The sequence below is a fragment of the Protopterus annectens genome, chromosome 3.part0 (assembly GCF_019279795.1).
Source record: "Protopterus annectens isolate FY-2018-M chromosome 3.part0, PAN1.0, whole genome shotgun sequence".
Taxonomy (NCBI): Eukaryota; Metazoa; Chordata; order Ceratodontiformes; family Protopteridae; genus Protopterus; species Protopterus annectens.
Genome location: NC_056731.1, coordinates 571,164,682 through 571,185,661, shown reverse-complemented (window position 1 = coordinate 571,185,661; position 20,980 = coordinate 571,164,682).

Sequence of the window (20,980 nt, the reverse complement as noted above, 5' to 3'; positions counted from 1 at the left end):
GGCTGTTAGTTTCCTACTATCAGTCAGAGAGTCATTGTGGATGAGATCATTTGTACCAACATGAATAAAAACAGATCCATACTTCCTTACACTAAGGTGCCCTAAGGCTTGTCTCACATCTTCTATTTTTGCTCCTGGAAAGCTTAACATTATTAGATGTCCATTATCTTCTCTGGAAATATAATTATCAGTTCTTCTAATAATTGAATCCCCAATTACAAGAATATCTTTGATGATCACCACTGAACAATCTTCAACTTCTTATACAGTAATATCTGCTCTATCAATTGTTACGAAGGATAGATCATCACCTTTAGTCTTATTAATCCCACTGTGTTCATTGTGTATAAATTTTCATCCAGCTGGCATTGTAAATCCACAGTTTGAATCATGTAATCATCTTTATTTTCTTTTTCTCTTATAGTAATGTTCTTCAATCCTTCCACATTCAATTTTGATTTCTTCCTTTTCACCCACCCCTTGCCTTTTTTTTCTACCTTCTCTTTTGGAAAAATGCCTTTTTCTGTAGACTGAAGGTTTTCTGATAGAAAAATATTATAATTTCCTGTAACCTGTGTGTTGCATAACAAAGAAGTGTCCTTTTTAGTAAGTATTCATCTTTTACTTTACGAACATTAATCAGTTTCTTTTTCTTCCATGTTATTTGTTGTGAATTTCTTTCTTTCTTTCTTTTCTTGTTTCCTTCTAAACAATCCAGATCCTCAGATTGCTGAATACTTGCATCCAGAATTCCAAAGTTGAAAGGAGCATCATCTAGTTTCATAGGGGTTGAATTATCTTAACAGACAATAGATGCATCATTTCTTAAATGTGTTCTATTTGTTCTTTGCCTAACATTATTTATCTCACCAGTCCAGTCATTAATATATGTAACAGTTCTCCAGATCATGCCAATTGCACAAATGCAATCATCATCAATAAGTCTAGACTTACTTCAAACAATGGTAAGCAAATCATCCAACTTTTGACATGAGGAACACAGATCATCAGTGTTATCAGCTGTTACCTTTAAATATGCATAGCATTTATTACACTGTATAAGATATTTGTGCATTAGCAAATCACTAATTATATTCTCATTTAAATAATTAAGGAAAATAATAATCAAAATCAGTAACCACAGAATTCAAATAGAACTTAATTTAACTTCTATGACAAAAATCACACAATCAGTATACAAGATATTTGTACATTAGCAAATCACTAATTGCATTCTCTTTTAAGGAATCCATATTCAGCTTCAAATGAATACAATGCTGTAAAGGAAAACAATAAACAAAATCAGTAACCATAGAATTTCAAGATAAGTTAATAACTTCTATGACAAAAAAAAATCATATAAGCAATATACAACTAAATATGAAAGCAAGTACAGCAACATTGTTCTGACAATACAAGCTCTGCAAGCCAGACAAAAGCTCTAATTCCGTTACATCACTATCACTCACAGTTGCACTTCTTTTTAACAGTAAAGATCAATAAATCACAAACCAAGGTAGGATTGCTCAGATGTGCTCTGAATTTTCTTCTTAACAGTCTGTGTGATTTTATATCTGTCTAGGCACCTTGGTATGACTAGAGCTTTCCTATCTAAAACCTCTCACTTTCTAACAACAAACAGTGAGATTAAATGTAAAACAACAAAATATGAATCAAATTAAATCTTGTTAACAAGCTCTCCCTTCCTACCTACAAACAGTGAAAAATAGCAATAACAAATAAAATATAAATTCAAATAAAACTTCTCTTATCAGTCAACTCTATAGTAAATCACAAACCAAGGTAGGACTGTTTAGATATGCTCTGGATTTTCCTGTCTGCAGTCTGTGTGAATTTATAGCTGTCTAAGACCCTTGGGATGGCTAGAGCTTGCCTATCTAAAACCTATCCCTTTCTAATAACTAACAGTATAATCTTACACAAATGCACAGTATAATTACATACACAAGTGCATGGATCATGCCATTACCAACAATACCAAGATGTTATCCTCCATAGAAAGGAAACCAATCTGGTGGTCCCCTGTCATAAACAAACTCTACAACAGAAGGAAGAAGCTGTTGCAAAAAAAAAAGTAAAATCCCAAGATTGGAGGAACTCCTTGGTCAGCCTCAGCAAGAAGCTGAGATCCCTCATAAAATCCTCCAAAGCCAGTTTGAAAATAAAATTGCAACTGATTCCAAAGACAACCACAAAGCATTCTACAGCTATGTCAAGAATCTCAATGGCAACACTCAGATCTGCTCTGAGCTACAGCACAATGGCACTAAATATACAGAACCAATATTGCCAATATTCTGGCAGATAGGTTCAGTGATAACTTTATCCCCCTGTCACCCTCCAAAGGGCCCATCTTAATACCGGAAGAATGCAAAGCCCCTGTAATCACAGATGAACAAGTAAAGACCGCACTCTCCAAAGCCAAGAACACAACATCCATGGGACTAGACAACATCCCAGGCTGCTTATTGCACGAACTACAGAATGAACTGGCACCCCACCTAAGTACCATGTTCAATCATAGCCTCACCTCAGGCTATGTGCCTACTGAATTGTGTACAGTGACGGTTATCCCACTCCACAAAGGGGGTGCCACCACGGACCCCAGAAACTACCACCACATTAGCCTGACGAGCCTGGTCTGCAAGGCCATGGAATGTATCATCTTGGAGCTTATAACCAAAGACATAGGTAACCTCCAAACCTTGGGCCCCACTCACTTTGGGTTTGTAAAAGGTAGATCATGTCTACTAAACCTGAATGACTTTTTTGAAGCAGTCACTAGAGCCGTAGATGAGGGCAAGGTAGTGCACACAGCCTATCTTGACCTCGACAAGGTTTTCAATACCATCCCCCACAATGGAATTATAGATAAACTCACTAAACTGGGCATAAATCCCTATGTCACAAGATGGATGACCAACTGTCTCACTGACAGAACCCACACAGTAAAAGTAGCTGACTCCACGTCTGACTTCAGACCAGTGACAAGTGGAGTACCACAGGGTTTGGCATTGGGTCCTCTCCTGTTCTGCATCTACTTCTCTGAAGTGCAGGCCAACACAGAAGGTCTTTGGCTAACAAAGTTTGCAGATAACTGCAAACTGGGGACCATAATAGAATCACCTAATTATGTAGACATTCTACAAAAAGGGCCTCACAGAGATAGATGCTTGGTGTCAAAGTCATGGCCTCAAGCTCAATGCCAAGAAATGCATTGTCATCCCCTTTGGGAAAAACTCAGCACCCATGAACAACCACATAGGTGATAGCTCACTAAACACTGAAAGTGTGATAAGAGACCTCGGAACACAGGTGGGAAGTAGTCTCTCCTTTGATAACCACATTGCCAGAGTAGTCAGGAAATCCTTCTACATGGCACACCTCATCACAAATGGGTTCTTCTCTAGAAAAAAAGATTTCATTGTTCCTCTCTACTCATCCCTTATCAGACCCATTATATCAGACCCATTATAGAGTACAATGCCCCATTTGGCATGTATCTCACAAGATACCTACAATAATTGGAAAGGCCACAGAAATACCTCGCTAAGAGGATTACTGGCCTCAAACAGATGCCATATGCAGACTGTCTCAAAAAACTCCAGCTGTACTCCATCGCATATCGCCTACTCAGAGGTGATCTCTGCCTAACATACAAAGCTATGTCAAACCCAGAGCTGTTGGACATGCTGCACTTAAAAAAATCCAAATCTCTCTGAACCACATGCTCCAGGGACCTAAACCTTGGCAACACAATAAACAGAACATGCTGGAGGGATAGAGTCCTGTCCCAGAGACTTCCCATACTCTGGAACAAACTACCCATTCATGTCAAGCAAATCTCCTCATTGACCCTCTTTAAGAAAAACCTTGACGAATGGATGGGAAATAGAAAATTCACCCTGTGGATCACTTCTGCAGCATTGCTTGACAGGGGCACAGGAAAATAATTTTCTTGGGTGCCGAAAGTAAGGGAACCTTTTTGGCTAGGCTTATATAGGCCCCAGGGCCGATAGCCTAGTACCTACCTATGATTCCTATTTTGTTGTTTTACCTTTATAGGTTCAAAGTAAATATTGTTAACTAGCTATCCCTTCCTACCTACAAACAGTGAAAAACATTGATAAATAAAATATTAATTCAAATAAAACTTCTCTTACTAGTCAACTCCACATAAATCACAAACCAATGTAGGATCGTTTAAATTTGCTCTGGATTTTCCTCTCTGCATTCTGAATTTATAACTGTCCAGGCCCCTTGAGATGGCTACAGCTTGCCTGTCTAAAACCTATCCCTTTCTAACAACCAACTGTGAAATTAAAGGTAAAACAGCAAAATATGAATCAAAGTAAATCTAGTTAACTAGCTATCCCCTCCTGCCTACAAACAGTGAAAAACACTGATAAATAAAATATAAATTCAAATAAAACTGCTCTTACCAGTCAACTCCACAGTAAATAACGTAGGAATGCTTAGTATGCTCTGGGTTTTACTCTCTGCAGTCTGTGTGAATTTATAGCTGTCTAAGCCCCTTGGGATGGCTAGAGCTTGATTATCTAAAACTTATCCTTTTCTAACAACTAACAATGTAATTAAAGGTAAAACAACAAAATAGTACTCAAAGTAAATCTTGTTAACAAGCTATCCTTTCCTACCTACAAACCATGTAAAACAGCAATAACAAATAAAATATAATTTCAAATAAAACTTCTTTAACCAGTCAACTCCACAGTAAATCACAAACCAAGCTAAGATTGTTTATATATGCTCTCGATTTCCTCTCTGCAGTCTGAATTTATAGCTTTCTAGGCCCATTAGAATGTCTAGAGCTTGCTTGTCTAAAACATATCTCTTTATAACAACCAACTGTGAAATTAAAGGTAAAACAACAAAATAAATATCAAAGTAAATCTTGTTAACAAGCTATTCTTTCCTACCTATAAATAGTGAAAAACAGTGATAACAAAATATTAATTCAAATAAAACTTCTCTTTCCGGTCAACTCCACAGCAAATCACAAACTAAGGTAGGATTGTTTAGATGGGTCTACTTTGACCCATCATAAGCTCACTTTTGTGAATCGCAAGTGACCAAATCCACTTCAGTGAAAGTGCATTTCAGCAAAAATGTACTTTCGGAAATTTCACTTCCGTGATCCACAGAAAAAAAAGAAAAACAGAAATAAAACACACTACATACATTTTTGCAGGGGGGCAAGCCCCCGGCACCCCCCACAGCCCCCCACACCCCCGCTATTTAACTATACCAACTCCAAGTTCGCACTACAATGGGGAAAAGGTATATTCCTTTACCCCACTATACTATGCTTCTGTGAAGTAAAATTTGTGAAAGTGCATTTTTGCTGGGTAGACCCATTTAGATATGCTCTCTATTTTCCTTTCTGCATCTGTGTGAATTTATAGGGGTCTATATTACCAAAGCAAAAAATGCTATTCCTAAATACCTAAACATCGACAACGTCGACACCTATACGGCGAACTGTTAAAATCCCAAATGCACTAAACCGCGAAAAAAAAAATCGAACTGTCATAGTCGGCCAACCCCAACAACCGGTACATACTACCTACCCAAAGAAAATAAATAAACCACACACATACACTAACCAAACCCTACTTCTTACCTAAGGTAAAGCACCAAAGCCCTACCTCTAACCCTACACTAAACCTCACATACTTAACAAACTATGCACTATCTTAACCCCTTCCTAACCCTAAGGTTCATAACTACCGCACACATACACCCAAACAAAATAAATAATCCACATAAATATATTTAACAAAACCCTGCCTCCAACACTACACTAAACTCCACATACACAACTATCTATTCACTATCCTTAACCCCTCCCTAACCCTAAGGTCCGTAACTACAGCACACTTCCCCTACAGACATACACCCAAACAAAATAAACAATACACATACATACACTTAAAATAACCCTACTTCTAACACTATACTAAACCTTACATACATTATCTATCTATACACTTACCTTAACCCAAATCCTAACACAAAAGTCCTATCTACCGCACACTTACCTTATGGAGCTATACCACAGACGGGCCAACCAAAACAATTCAACATTTCGGAATTCGAAGTTTTGTACGTTTGGGATTTCCATACTTCGCACAATACATGTCGACGTCTTCATATTCACTCATATGTTTTTTTTTGTTCGTAATATAGACCCAATTTATAGCTGTCTAGGCCCTTTGGGATGACTAGAGCTTACCTATCTAAAACCTATCCCTTTCTAACAGCCAACAGTGAAATTAAAGGTAAAACAACGACATATAAATCAAAGTAAATATTGTTTACAAGCTATCCCTTCTTACCTACAAACAGTGAAAAATAAACTTCTCTTACCAGTCAACTCCACAGTTTCTCTCTTATTTTTTCTCAATCACTCTCCACCAGAATGCAGCCATTTTCTCTTTATCAGATTGTCTCCATGGAGGCATGAAACCCAGACAGCCACTTTCACTTTATCAGATAGTTTCCATGGAAAAATGAAGACCAGCTACAGAATTGTTTACTGAGTTTACATGTATAAAAAAAGCCTTATAATATTCAATGTTCTTTTTCATTTACTTTCTCTCTCTTACTTGTTACTAAATCAATCTAAGATTTTAATCCTGTCATTCCGCCATGCAAGAATAAGAAAAAGCACAGTCCAATATTTCCAGATTTTCTTGTTCTGTCATATTTCACATTTATAATTATTGCACTGTAATCCCATGTTAAGTTACTGGTTTTATTCCTGTTCATCTCCAAAATCCTGTCTCTTCTTCATTTCCAGCACACTCTTGATTCTTCTAGTCAACTCTCATGCTCCCTTCCTTCTCACCAACATTTTCCATTGAACATTTTGAAAATGTTTCACAGGTACAGTCTCTCTGTGGTCTTTATTACCAGAAGGACAAAAAGCATAATCGTCTTCTGTTTCACAGCTTAGTTTTTGTTGGACAAACTTTTGTATTTCCTCCTTAGCATGTACGTCATGAAAAAAATTATTTTGTCCCTCCAGGGAAGAATAGCTTGAAGACAGCTGGATACAGCAGTTTGAATCTCATGCCTGCATCTCAACATTACATGAATAGTTGAATAGATTTGCTCCTCTTCTGTATTGTGTACAATGAGTAAACAGTCTCTACAAATACTCTGCTGTCTCTCAGTTTTAGTACTTTGTCCTTTTGCCATAGTTTTGTCAGAATCAACTCCTTCTGATGGTAGGATTGCATTTTTAGTATTAAAGGTCTAAGTTGCTTTCTTATAGCCAGGTTTGGAGCATACTCATGATGTGCCCTTTCAACTAACAACTCCTGCTGTGGAATACCAGTCCAGTTGCTTATTTGCACTTTCATAAAATGAATGCAGTCTGTTCCTTCCAGCTTCTCTGATATAGCTGAAAATCTCTTGTTTTCCCTATGTGCTCTGTCCTCTAATTCTAATATTTTTTGAAACATCTCTTCCAGAGCCATCATATTCAGCCAGCCTTTTCTTCATTTCAACCCCTGATTTTTGCAGCTTTATCATCTCATCTGAATATCTGTTTAAAGCTTCTTCCATTTTTCCAGCCTTTTGTTGTTAGTGTTGATGTACTCCACCCGTGTTTTGTTTATTGTAACCAGGTCTGTATGCAGTTGTCTTATATCTTCCTGTAGGTTATTGGAAGTCATGTCTGAAGGTTGTATTGCTTTCTGTTGAGCAGCTGCAGAACTTTCCCCAGTCAGTGTTTCTTCCTCACTTTTTTGTAGCTGATTTTTTCAGGTCTTCTGTATTTCTTTATTCCTGGCATCCAGGCAGTGCACTTACTAGCCAGTTATTGAAATTTACCCATAAACACAAGTCTACTAGCCTTCTGTGCTGAGTTTCTGTTTTCACACTGGGAGAGTAGAAATAAGCTCTCACTCAATGTGCAGCCTTCTTGGAAGTCCTGCTGTACTTGATTATTGGTCTAATGAGGGCTAAATATAGTAGGAGTTTAACCTCCTTAGATCTGGATGACATGCTCTTATTTATAAGTTGTGCCATTTAGGGGGAAATCTCTCATTGTCATCTAATTTGCATGCCTCTGAACCACCTATAACTAACCTGAATGCAAATCAGTACTTCCCTGCAGTAGATACCAGCCATACTTCTTAAGCTCTAAGGCCAAACAATGTGTACAAAGCCAAAAATAATTGGATGACAAAGACCAAATATCATGGACAAGTTTTAAATATTGCTCTTATGAATTTAGAAAGTTGTTAAAATAACATGATTTGCATTATTAGCATGCATATTCTGAAGGATTTAATGTCTGAAACTCAACTGTATGTTGTTATTTAGTGACTTCAAATCTCAGTGTTTTGCCATAGAACCACTAATTTTATGATGGAATGACCAAAAATACATGGTAAAAATGTGGACAGTAGAGAGATAGAGCCTACTCAAGCAATGAGACACACACACACACACACACACACACACACACACACACACACACACACACACACACACACACACACACTCCAACACAACCTATCCATTAAACTCTCTGGCAATTGCCTCTAGCATAATGTCATCATTTATAAGCAATGGATGAATATGAGCTTTTGGCCCTATTCATTAACATGACAGGCTGAGGAAACCTACGCAGCCGAGTGATTCTCTGAATCACTGTGCTGCATAACTGCCTTAATGCAGGCATTTGTTTCTTTTCTTTTCTTTTTTTTTTACAACTCTGTACTTTATTACAAGCAAAAACACATATGGAAAAATGACAAAGTGCAAATATAAAAGACTGGTGACAATACATGAACTAGACATATTAGTTAACAATATCAAATGCAACAACACATGTATAACATAATTGCCAGCAATAAAAGCAAGTATTAACCATATAAACATTATTATGTGAACTGAAAACATAAAACTGGTGAAGGGTATTATGGATAAAGAAAAAACTCTAAGCACAGTCCAGTATGACCATACTGAAGAAGGCAATACCATTGCCTGCAGTAGGTAAGGTCATTTAGTCTATTTGCACTGAATGAATTATTTGGGTCCAGATCTGCTCCATGCTAGGCATTTCCAATTAATATGCAGATTACTAGCATAAATAAGAGTACTTCTCCAGCATCTTTGACATTAACTCCATCCTCCTCTGACCAAAACCTTCAGTGTGCTTTGCCACAGGTAAGTTAACTTAAAATGTGTCACCCTCAATATTTTTGGGATGGCTTTGGATGCCAGCAAAGAAATACTGTCCTTCCATTCATGCTACATAATGCAGGAGTTAATCATATCATCTTGTACGTGATGAATGAGTCTAACAATAGCATGTTATGTTTTACAAGAGAGTTATGCAGTAGCTTTATATCTACAATTTTGTCAACTTTCTTACTGAAAAGCCACTTAGTGGTGTCTGATTTGTACAGATGTTTGAGTTAAAAATATATTTGCAAAGCTACTTGTGTTAAAATGCAACAACAGTAGGCCCTGCTGGGCAGAAAGAATGTATGCATGTCTGTTAGGCTGTATTGCTGTAACTGATCAAATATGTATGTTTATCAGAGAACCTTGGAAGGATGGAAAGTTTAAACTTGTGTTATAGTTTTCAGATGCTGCCACAGATCTTAGCAAAGCACTGTGTGTGTATTGTACCAGAGTCATTTGACCGGAGGTGATGTCATCCTCTAGCTAGCATCTGGTTTTCTTTGGAACCCTTGCAGCAGCACTTTAGAATCTGACAAGAAAGATGTCTGACAGGAAAGATATCTCAATCATCTGCACAGACACTCAACAGACATCATCTGGCTTTTGCTGTGGTAAGACACTCAGCACACATCAGCTTGTCTTGCTTTAGTAAATAGTCAGGGAATGATAATTCTTTGGTTAGTCAGAGACATTTAGTGAGAATAGTTAGTAATGTTTTCTGCATCTGTGAGAAACTATCCAACTGTATTATTTTTTATATCTCTGTGGTTGAAACTCTGTTGTTTATCATATTCAGTATTCTCCTGTTTTCTGTTTTCTTATTTATCATTAAATATTGTAATACGTTTCATTGTGGTTGGTCCTTTAGAGAACAATTTTAACATCTTGCTTGTTTTGGTGACATTGTAGCTGCTCCCAAAAGCCTTGGTGCTTTGGTCATACCCTACCATTTGCATTAGTATCAATTTTGCATGGTATAATTCGGTACCCTTTGTAAGAGCCTTAGGGTAGCTTACTGGTGGCAGCGCAATTACCTCAGAGTCTGGGCAGAAAGGGGCACAGCTAATACATTTGTACCAGCTTTTCCCAGGTGTGTATGTGTGTGGGAAACTCAGTGTGTGTCAGCTACTGGGAACAGGGACACAGAGCTCCAAAGTGGTCAGTCTGGAGATTTGGATGGGCCTGGAGAGAGAAAAAGAGTCCAGCCCCAGGTCTGCAGCATGCTCCCTGTATGTTCTTAAGGGAAATTGTGTTTGGTGCAGGGAGCTAGAACTGAAAATACTTTGTGAATCTGTCTTTGCTCTTAGTGATCATCCCTCCCCAGAGTCAGTTGTGAGGATTCAGTCTCCTTGATTGTTGACCAGGAGTAAGGAGCCATCATACTGTCCATGAATGATATAAGAACTATTTTGAGCTGGTGTTTTGAAATTCTTTCCAGTGGTATGTATTAATTGCAGGTATTGCCATCAACAAACATTTTTCAACGCAAATATAGCTTTTACTCTATTTAGTGATAAGATCCTAACATGATCCTTATCCCCAAATATCCTTTATCAGAATAGACTCTTTCCTTCATCCTTGATAACTGGATGTCCCCATAGTCTAGATTCTGAAGTAAGTGATCATATCAGTCTTGTAAGTTCCCATACTTTATGCTCAACCCAGACATCCATACCTCCTGATCCTAGATTTTACTTTGTATAGTACATTTTTTATATTCATCTGCATTATTTTTTGGAACTAATTTAGTATTCCACCAAATAAACTTGGAACAGGACTTGGCATGTGAAAACATATCCTCCTCAGTACACGTTAAACTATAATGTTTGAAGGAGGATAAGCCTAAACCACCTTTCTCTTTATGAACAAACTGTTTAGTTCTACAAATACATGAGGCGCTTATATTCCAAATAAAGGTAGCAATATTGCCCTGAAATTTGTCAAGCAACCTACATAAATTTGTATGAGGAGGGTATCTCAGTATAAATATGAACTTTGGGAGAATCATAATGTTTACTCAGAAGGGGGATAATCTGTTTACCCCAGACAGCCATATTACTTTTAACTTCTTTTATAGTCAGGTTTAAAACAAGCTCTAATAGCTTCTCAATTACAACTGGAAGGGGGAAGTCTGAGACCTAAGCTAGTTTATTAACTAGAGAAGTGTACTGAATTAAGGCTTTCCTTTGGGTTTGATAACCATATCAAACAGTTGTCAGCAAACCAATAAGATGGTTCCATTCATCATCTAAATATTCTTCATAATTCAGTGGGGGATATGTTTCATCAATGAGAGGTCAGCAGTAACAGCAACCAGCTTGAATAAGAACTGGGAATAATGGGCAGTCCTGGTGGGTGCTCTACTGCATCTCAAAATTCTGTGAAAAAAAGACCATTAGAAACAGACACTTTGCACACTGATTATAAAATCTAGAATAAGTGAATCAAATTATTAGGAAACTCCATTTTTGCAATAATTTCCAAATGAAAGCCCAGTCTGCTGTATCAAATGATTTGATGAAATCAGTTAAAAGTACAGCCAGATTATTATTTTAGATACTGGTTATGCTTGCAAATTCAGCCATAATCCAGCAAGGCCTTGACTTTCCCACCTCCCCTTAATAAACTTCTAGTGGTTTTTGTGGACTACCTGAACCATAACAATCTCTAATCTAATAGCTAGCACCTTAGCAACAATCTTATTTTCCATTTGTAAAAGTGAAATAGGGCTATAGTTCTCAACCTTTATATGGATATTTATTGGGTTTTTGTAACATAATTACCTTAAATGATTATTTTAAATTTAGGAGGAAAGACTCCCTGGTTAATTTTGGCTTCATATATGCCCATCAGTTTCTGCACTATTTCCTGCTTATAGTCTTTATACAAGTCATCGATGCCAGTTGCCTTGCCTGAAGAGAGAAGCAAAAGTGGTTTATACCTCTTTGGTAGATAAACGCTATTACAATCCTTGTTTATGCTCTTTAGAAATCTGAAGCAATTCCAAGTCACCAAGAAAGTTAGAGGCATCCATAAACTCTTGGATAATCTTTAATTGGATATGCTTTCTATATTCCCAAGCAAGAAGCCTATTTACTTCAAGGAGGTAATTCATTATTCTGCCTCCTTTGTATCTTCTGACTAACATTCCTTAAACCTGTGAGCTAGTAGTTTCTGTGATGTAACCCCATTAGATCAGAAGAATAGTTTATTCTGTCCCATTTATCGTGGACATTGCATAATACGTTTTGCTTACAGATGAGTTTGATTTCCTTTACTGTATAAACTGATGTTCTATCTTTACAATTCCCCCCATGAATTGTTTTTCACCTTCAGTAAATTTTATGTCCTTTTCCATAACTTTTCTTTTATGCCCCCTGACTAACCCTTGCTTTTAACTTTTCTATAAGCCCCTTTATCTCAGCCCTGAAGGAATCATCCTGCATAATGGGATTATCACCGTGTATAACATCACCCTCTCAGCATCCTCCAATCCAGCTGTGTATTTCCTAAAACACTGTCTAGTGCTTAAACAGTAACAGACCAGATTTCCAAAAGTAGGCATTATCTTGCAATGACAAGAAAGAAAAGCTCCATATGAACCACAGAATGACCAGAAAATGGTGCTGGTGTAATATAACTTTCACCCACATTAGTTAACAGATTATGAGACAGAAACCAGTAAGCTATTCTGCTAAGTATATTTTAACTGAAATTATAGAACACAAACTCTCTTTTGTCCTGCTGGAACCATCAGAGCCCATTTACCAACTCACAAGCATCAAGCCAGACCTTGAGTCCCACAGCCATTCCGGGAAGATGAGTTGTATTTCTTGGATTCTTATCTTTGGACAGGTCCAGAGCAATGTTATCCCCTGCCCCAAGAGCAAAGTGTTCTGCTTTGGTGAAATCCTAAACCATCTTAAAAAATATTTAAAAGCATGTTGTCATCTATATTAACCCAAAATAGTTTCCCAATATTATAGTGCCTTGAAGGGATTGCACATATAATACAATCCATCTTCCCTCCTTGTGTTTTTTGAGCTATGGACACCAATTGGGGGAGTGACCTATGTATTAATATTGCTACCACTTTTATTTATTTATTTGTTTATTTTTATTTTTAACAGCACATGTAAGACTATTTCTAAAATAAAACAATGGTATCTTAATGTACATGGCCCCCTAAGAGTGAACAACAAGAGACTTAAAAGCTTAGCACAACAGATTAAAATTACATATCATGCAGTGATGTCAAGGGTTTGTGTCCCCTCATTGAAATCAGACCAACTAGACTCCAGTGTACTGAGTTCTGCAAGTTCAAACTCTTGTTGAAAGTCATCCATCCTTCCAGCAAATTGCCTGCACCAGTGAGTGGGTCAAATCTATTTAGGTTCAGCACTAGAGAGGCAAATTGTCCTTTCTTAACTGCTTGGAGACATGATTTCTATGTTAACCCTGCACCTTTCCCTTTTTGGATGTTGTGATTTGGTTGGAGATTTCATCTATGTCATATTTGATGAAGGAGCTGGCTACTTGTTCTGTACCAACAGCAGTGGATATGCTTTTATTTGTGTCTAGATAAATCTGTTCCAGATCTATTTCCCATTTACCCACACAAAGCTTGGGTCTTCATGGGGGGAAATAGAGTAAAATGGTGAACCTTTATTAATATCTAGAACCATCAGAAAATGCAGATGAACAATATAAACAAGTCCCCTGCATGTTGACAAGAAAACTGCCATAGCTTTCATCGGCATGTAGAATGCAGTACTTTTATCTGGAGCAGTATGTAGTTGGTGACCTACAAAAGACATATTTTGATCCATCTCTCAGAATTTTTCAACATATTCTCCCAGTCTTTATGATCCAAAAACTTGATAATAAGGTGTTGCACATGTTTCTTGTTTTATTTATATAGTTAATTCTGTAAACCCTTTCTATTATGGGAGCATTGTTCACAGCCAACAATTTTCTACTTTCTTCTTTGACAAAACTTATGGATTCATTTCCCTTTAGAAATGCTGGCAGACCAATAATATGAATATTGCTCCTTCAGGCCCCATTCTCTATATCTTCCACTTTGTTTTCTAATGAAAAAGCTCTAACCTATAAGCACAGAATGGCCTGTACATGCTAAGGAACTATTGCCTTCTGTTCATCTGTGTCATTTTGTTGTTGTACGTGTGTTTGCTGTATATTATTTAACTGAACATCATGATTTGCTATTATACCTTTAATGCGTTGCACATCAATGGCTATAGAATTCTTGAACTCTGTCAAGATTTTATTTCCTGCCTGATTACTGCGAGATTTACAGTGATTAAGTCAGGTTGGAATTCCATGTTGTCAGCTGCCAAATTGCTCTATGCGAATGGCTAAATGGATATAACAAATGTACATTTCAAGATATTGTTGGTGAAGAAAGTCTAAACTGTCACATAACAGAGCTGTAAGTAATAAAAAATTATAAGAGCTACAAAATGCAGACAGTAGCAAAACCTCAGATTTTTGCTAGACAAAAATGGACCATGATGACAGTATGGACATTTAGAGCTCCTTTCTCATGCAACTACCCGTAAGTATATGGCTGCAGAAGTACTGAGGGGAGACCACATGGATAATTAGCACAGGTCACTCTCCCAGAATGCCTCATTAGCACTTGCAGTAGGTTGCAGTAACATCTTATTGTGGTTCTTCACCTCTTCATGGTGGAGCACTGCAGAAGGGCTGTCTCTGAATCAGGAATAGTTATTGCAAGGTGTAGGGCAGGCTTACACCTCATGGTAACCTTTATGAATTGGGCACAAATCTAGTTCATACTCAGATATAAAAATAGGTGTCATTGAGATTTGGTAAACACTGTCTTTATATCCAAAAAAATCCATATGAGATAACACAAGGCTCCAGTTTCAAACATTTTAACTTAAACTAAAGAAAGAACTTGGAAATAATTGGACATGCTATTTTTCCACAAGTTCAAGCTGAAATAAACTGATACACCCTGAGCTGACTTAACTAATTTAGTCCAAGTAAGGACAACTCCTGTTAACTCCAAATAAAAATGAGGTAAATACTAAACAAAATCCAGCCCTATACGTAGATTAAACTTATTGTTCTTCTTAACTCTGTTTCCTTTGTTACTTTCTCCTTTCTGCCTTTCATCTTCAGTACCTAAACTTTATTATTTATTTTTTATTTTACATTTGTTGACCAGGTTTGTCTGACTGAGCTTAGTAGCCCTTTTTCACCAGAGGCCTGGTGAGAAATGCTCCAACTAAATATACAGGAGACATTTACATAGTGATTTTACAAAATAAGAAGTAGTAACAAGAAAAAGAAATAAAAATACAATACAAAACATTTAAAAAGAATACAGTGTCAGATTACATACAGCTTACAAACAGAACAGAAAATTTTGAATTTTGTTATTATTATTTTTGTTAGGGAGATCTGGTAGAATTAATGGTTAAACTTTGCCTAAGGAGGACGGATACAGTTATAGGCTCATTGACTTTATAGGTATTTTTTGGTGGCAGATTTAAATATTTTCAGTTGCATATATGACCGATTTTCAAGTGGGAGGGAGTTCCAAGCTTTGGTAGGGTTATAGCTATAGCGGTTACATCCAAAATTGGCTTTAGGTTTGTGAGTTGATAGAAGGTCTTCGGTTGTACTTCTGAGAGGTCCAGCCAGACGACAATGGAAGATTAAAGTAGAGAGAGTGAGGCAGTTCGAAGGTTGATAGAGGATACTATGATTAATCTGGAGCTGAGTGAGAAGGAGCTGATGTGGTAGTTCAAGTCAGTTTAGCTGTTTCAGAGAGAGGCAGTGGTGGGACTTTGGTGGGCAGCTAATCTAGTATTCTTCTTATAGGTAGATTCAAGTTTGGTGAGGAGATTTGAGTTTAGATTAGTGAAACTCTGAGAGCTATAAAGTAGAGTAGGTGATAAATAGGCAGGGGAAAGAGTTATTTTGGCTTCCCAAAGAGAAATGTTTTACTGTGGTATAGGAGGCCAAGTTTCTGAGTTTTGCAGATACTGCTGTTAACATGTAAGTCAAATTTGAGCTTATCATCAATAATAACTGCTAGTAATTTCATGTTAGACTCTACCTTGATTAAGTTGCTATATAAAGACTGTATTGAGAAGGAGGATTTCATATGGTTCAGTTTTGTTTGCAGAAAAAGTAGTAATTTAGTTGTTTTGGGGTTGAGTATTAGCTGATTTTTAGAGAGCCAGTGTTCAACGGAGTTGAAGATGGACTGTATGGTGGAGATGAGTTCAGAAGGGGAGTCATCAATAGAGATGACAGTAGAGTCATCAGCATATTGTACTAATGATGAGAGGAGGCAGGAGGAGTAGAGAGTATTGGTAAAGATATTAAAAAGTAGTGGCCCAAGAATGGAACCTTGAGGGACACCCGTTTTAACTGGAAGAAGAGAAGAGTGAGCAGAAAACAATTTCACAGCTTGGAATCAGTCAGTGAGGTAGCTGGCAAACCATGCTATAGTTCCTGAGAGAAGTTACGAGTGGTTATTTTTTGGAGTAGTAGAGGAGTGGACACGGTGTCAAATGCCTTTGAGAGGTCTAAGAATAGGCAGAAGATAAGTTTGTTGTTATCTCTAGCAAGAGAAATAGTTTTTAGTTTTTTTTTTACAGTTCTTCAATATTTCTACATATTTAAACATGTACATTAGTATGACAGTTCTATAAAACTGTAAACATATGTTACTATATCAGTAATGCATATACCATATCAATGTTTGTTACATTTGTCTGTTCATTTTCCAGTTTGAAATACCTAAACTTTTTGTACATTTTGCATATATATATGATCTCAGGTTGTGTAACAACAGTAGTGGAACTTATATCTATAGACATCTATGGAATAAGAGGCATCTGCCCAGTCTGGCTATCCTAGTTAACAAATGCAAACAAAGATATAGACAGGAAGGAAGTTAGACAGAAAGAAGATAGATGAAGTAGTGCTCTTCTCTATCTTATGCTCAGGAACGGATATCCCAGGTTATACATTAACTTTCATGGCATCCTTGCTACCAGCAGTGCTTTGTTGCTTTGGTAGCAAAAATCCAATGGTTTCTTTTATACCATTCAGTGCATCATTATTTTATTTTTATTTTATTTTACATTTGTTGACCGGGCTAGTCTAGCTGGATATATGTCCATTTTCAGTAGAGGCCCGGGGAGAAAAGCTCCAATATTAATTACAAAATTACAAAACAAGTATTATTGTGACATAAACATATTATTAATTACAATGAAATTTAATGTAAAAATTGATAAAAAAATGCATTGAGGTGAAAAGGGAAAGGTATAAGAGAGATGAGGAAGAAAAAGAATAGAGAAGAAGTGAGAAAGAAAATAAGAAAAAGAAAAGAGGAGAGGGTTAGACTGGGTTAGTACAGGAGCAGATCCAGTGTTTATTGAGATAAGGTTTTAGATTCCTTTTAAACAGAGGGAGTGATGTGAGAGATGAGATCTCAGATGGAAGCTTATTCCATATTTTTCCAACAGCATTGGAGAATAAGCAGTCACCTGCTAAATTGTTAGTTTTAGTAGTATGGATCAGAGGTTTGTTAGAAGAGCGCAGGTGTCTCAGGTTAGTGTAAGGTTTAATGAGACTGGAAAGTATTGGGGTTTTGCTAGGTTGGTATAGTGTCTTGTGCACTATAGTAAGCTGTTGGAGTTTGAGTAGATTGGGGAGTTCGAGCCATCCTAGTTCTTTTAGGTTCAGGCAGTGATGGGTCCTGAAAGTAGATGCTGTAGCAAATCTAGCAATGTTATTATAGGATGTTACTAGTTTATTGAGGTTATTTTTAGAGAGATTGGTGAATATTGGTGAGGCATAGAGTAGGGTAGAGATTAGGTGGGTTCTAGCTATTGTAGTCCTTGCTAGTGGAGTGAGAAAGGGTTTGATTCTATATAGTGATCCTATTTTTTTGTTAACTGATTTTATAGTATTGTTAATGTGAGAATCAAAGTTGAGATTATTGTCTATAGTTATTCCTAGTAGCTTAGTGGTAAGATCAGGCGAAATAACTGTACTGTTGTTGGAAGTGAGAGTGAAGTGTAAAGGAATGGACTTTCGGGTAGGTGAGAAGAGTAGTAGTTTAGTTTTCTTAGGGTTAAGGAGCAGGCATCGTTGAGAGAACCATTGTTCTACAGTGTTAAAGGCATTTTGGGTAATAGACTGGAGTTCAGTTTGAGAGGTAGCTGTACAGATTATTGTGGAGTCATCTGCGTATTGAATGCAGGTGGTGTTAGGGATAGCTGTTTGCAGGTCATTGATAAAGATGGAAAATAGAAGGGGCCTAGGATAGAGCCTTGAGGAACCCCTACAGAGATAGGAAGGTGATCAGATAGTAAGTTTTTCCAGAGAACTGCCTGTTGACAGTTATTTAAGTATGATGTGAACCAAGTAATGGAAGGAGCATCAAGTGAGAGAGAAGTAAGAATGTGCAGAAGAAGTTGGTGGTTAACCATGTCGAAAGCTTTAGACAAGTCAATGAAGACTGCAGATGATAGAATATTTTTATTGCGGTTAAAGTTGATGGAGTTATTAAAGGAGAGCAATGCAGTGGTGGTGCTATGGAAAGGTCTAAATCCATGCTGACAAGAAGCAAGTAGGCTGTTTTGGAGAAGGTGGTTAAGTAGTTGTTTATGTAAGCATTTTTCCAATACTTTAGCAAGAGGGGATAGGAGTGCTATAGGACGATAGTTAGAGAAGTCATTGGAGTTCCCACCTTTGTGGAGTGGAATAATATGAGATATTTTCCAGATAGGTGGAACAGTTCCTTCTGTAATAGATATGTTTAAGAGTATAGAGATGGGATAGGCTATAGCTTTGGCAGCTATTTGAAGGAACTCTGCAGGGAGTCTGTCGGCAGAAGGGGTGGTAGGTTTTAGTTTATTAAGGAGTGTGAAGATAAAGGTGGTAGGAATAGGTTCAAAATGAAAAGCAGGAGGTGGAGTAGAAGAAGATGTGGGCAGGTTTGAGGTGTCAGGAGATAGGTGACTAGCCAATGTTTGGATAGCATTTGTGAAGAAAGAGTTAAAGGCATTAGCTATTTGTGAGGGATTGTCAGGGTTGGAGCCTAGTGGGTTGGGTGTGACAGATTGGCCTGGGGAAAGAAGACTATTAATACTTGTCCAGAATTGTTTAGGTTGCTTGTTAAAGGTTTGTTGAGTTCGGAGAAAATAGTTCTTTTTGTCTGTCAGAATGGCTTTTTTTGTACTGTTTCTAAGTTCTTTGAAGGTTTGGCGGTCAGTCAGATTTTTAGTAGTGCGCCATTTTGCCCAACATTTGTTTCTAAGAGTGATTTTTTGCCTGGTGTCATTGGAGAGCCAGGGGGCTGGTTTAGCTTTGGTTCTAATAGTACGTAGAGGTGCATGATGGTCTAGAATGGATAGGAATGTGGAAGTGAAGTGTTCTACTGCTTCATTAAGGGGAAGAAGGTTTAGTAGAGACCAGCTACATTGTTTTAGTTCAGCTAGAAAGAGTTCAGAGTTAAATTGCTTTTTTGAGTGTAATGTTAAGACAGTATTAGGAAGAGTTAGGTTTGTTCTATGTCTAATAATGTAAGTTAGTGAATGGTCACTTAGATCATCCGGAAGGGTACCAGATGTATAGGTTTGTTGGGGGTTATTTGTAAATATCTAGTCTAAGGTAGTTTCATGGATACTGATTTTGGTGAGGAGATTTGAGTTTAGATTAGTGAAACTGGTTCTGGTAAGGCTATTGATAAGTTGTGAGAAGCCATATAAATTTATATGGGAGGTGGGGTTTATACTTTTACAGGTATTCCAATCAATGTTTACATCACCTAGGATAATTGTTTCTTGAGGGAGGTTGGAGGAGAGCCAGTTTAGGATATTTTCTAGTGTAATAATGTTATTTCCTGGGGGAAGGTATGTACAAATAATATTTATTGCTTTACTTTTGTTGAGTGGAAGGTTTAAGCAGATAATTTTGGTGTTATTGTCAAGGGGTAGGTTGGGATGTATAGTACTGTTTTGAAGGTTAGCTTTATATAAGATAGCAACTCCTCCTCCCTTTTTGACTGGGCGGTCATGTCTTATAATATTATATCCGGGTGGGGTAATTTCGTTGTCTTTAATGTGAGGTTTAAGCCATGTTTCAGATAAGCAAAGAATGTCAAATTGGTGGACATCTAAGAGGGCATGTACTTGAGCAATTTTGTTACATATACTACGAATGTTAACATGAGCGACTGAGAGTGTGTTGCCACGTTTGGTAGTTAAGAGGGTACTAGTTATATTTTGGTAAGTGTTTCCTGTAGAATAGTTATGATGAGGGCCAGGGTTAGGATGGATGTCACCATCCAATAGAGCATGGACAAGTAATAGTTGTTTAGTCTGGAGAGGTTTATAGAGGCAGACTAGTGATTTTTTTTATTTTGAGGTTGTAGAATTTGATATGTACAAGTATGTGGTATTTGTGTAGTTGGTAGCTAGCTTTATAAGTTAGGTTTGTGGAAATAGTGATTAAAGGGAGTATAGCTGTAGAAGTGTGTGAGTAGGGAAAGGTGAAGGAGTAGTGGATTGGTTGTTCATATGATGTAAGGAGATAGGTAGTGGCTAGAGGAGTTAGGAGAGAGATACAGAAAAGTAGTTGGAGTTGTGAAGGGATAAATAATGCAGGCATTTCAAAGTTAAGGGAGATGAGAGAGGTAATAAGGGGTAGATTTGTA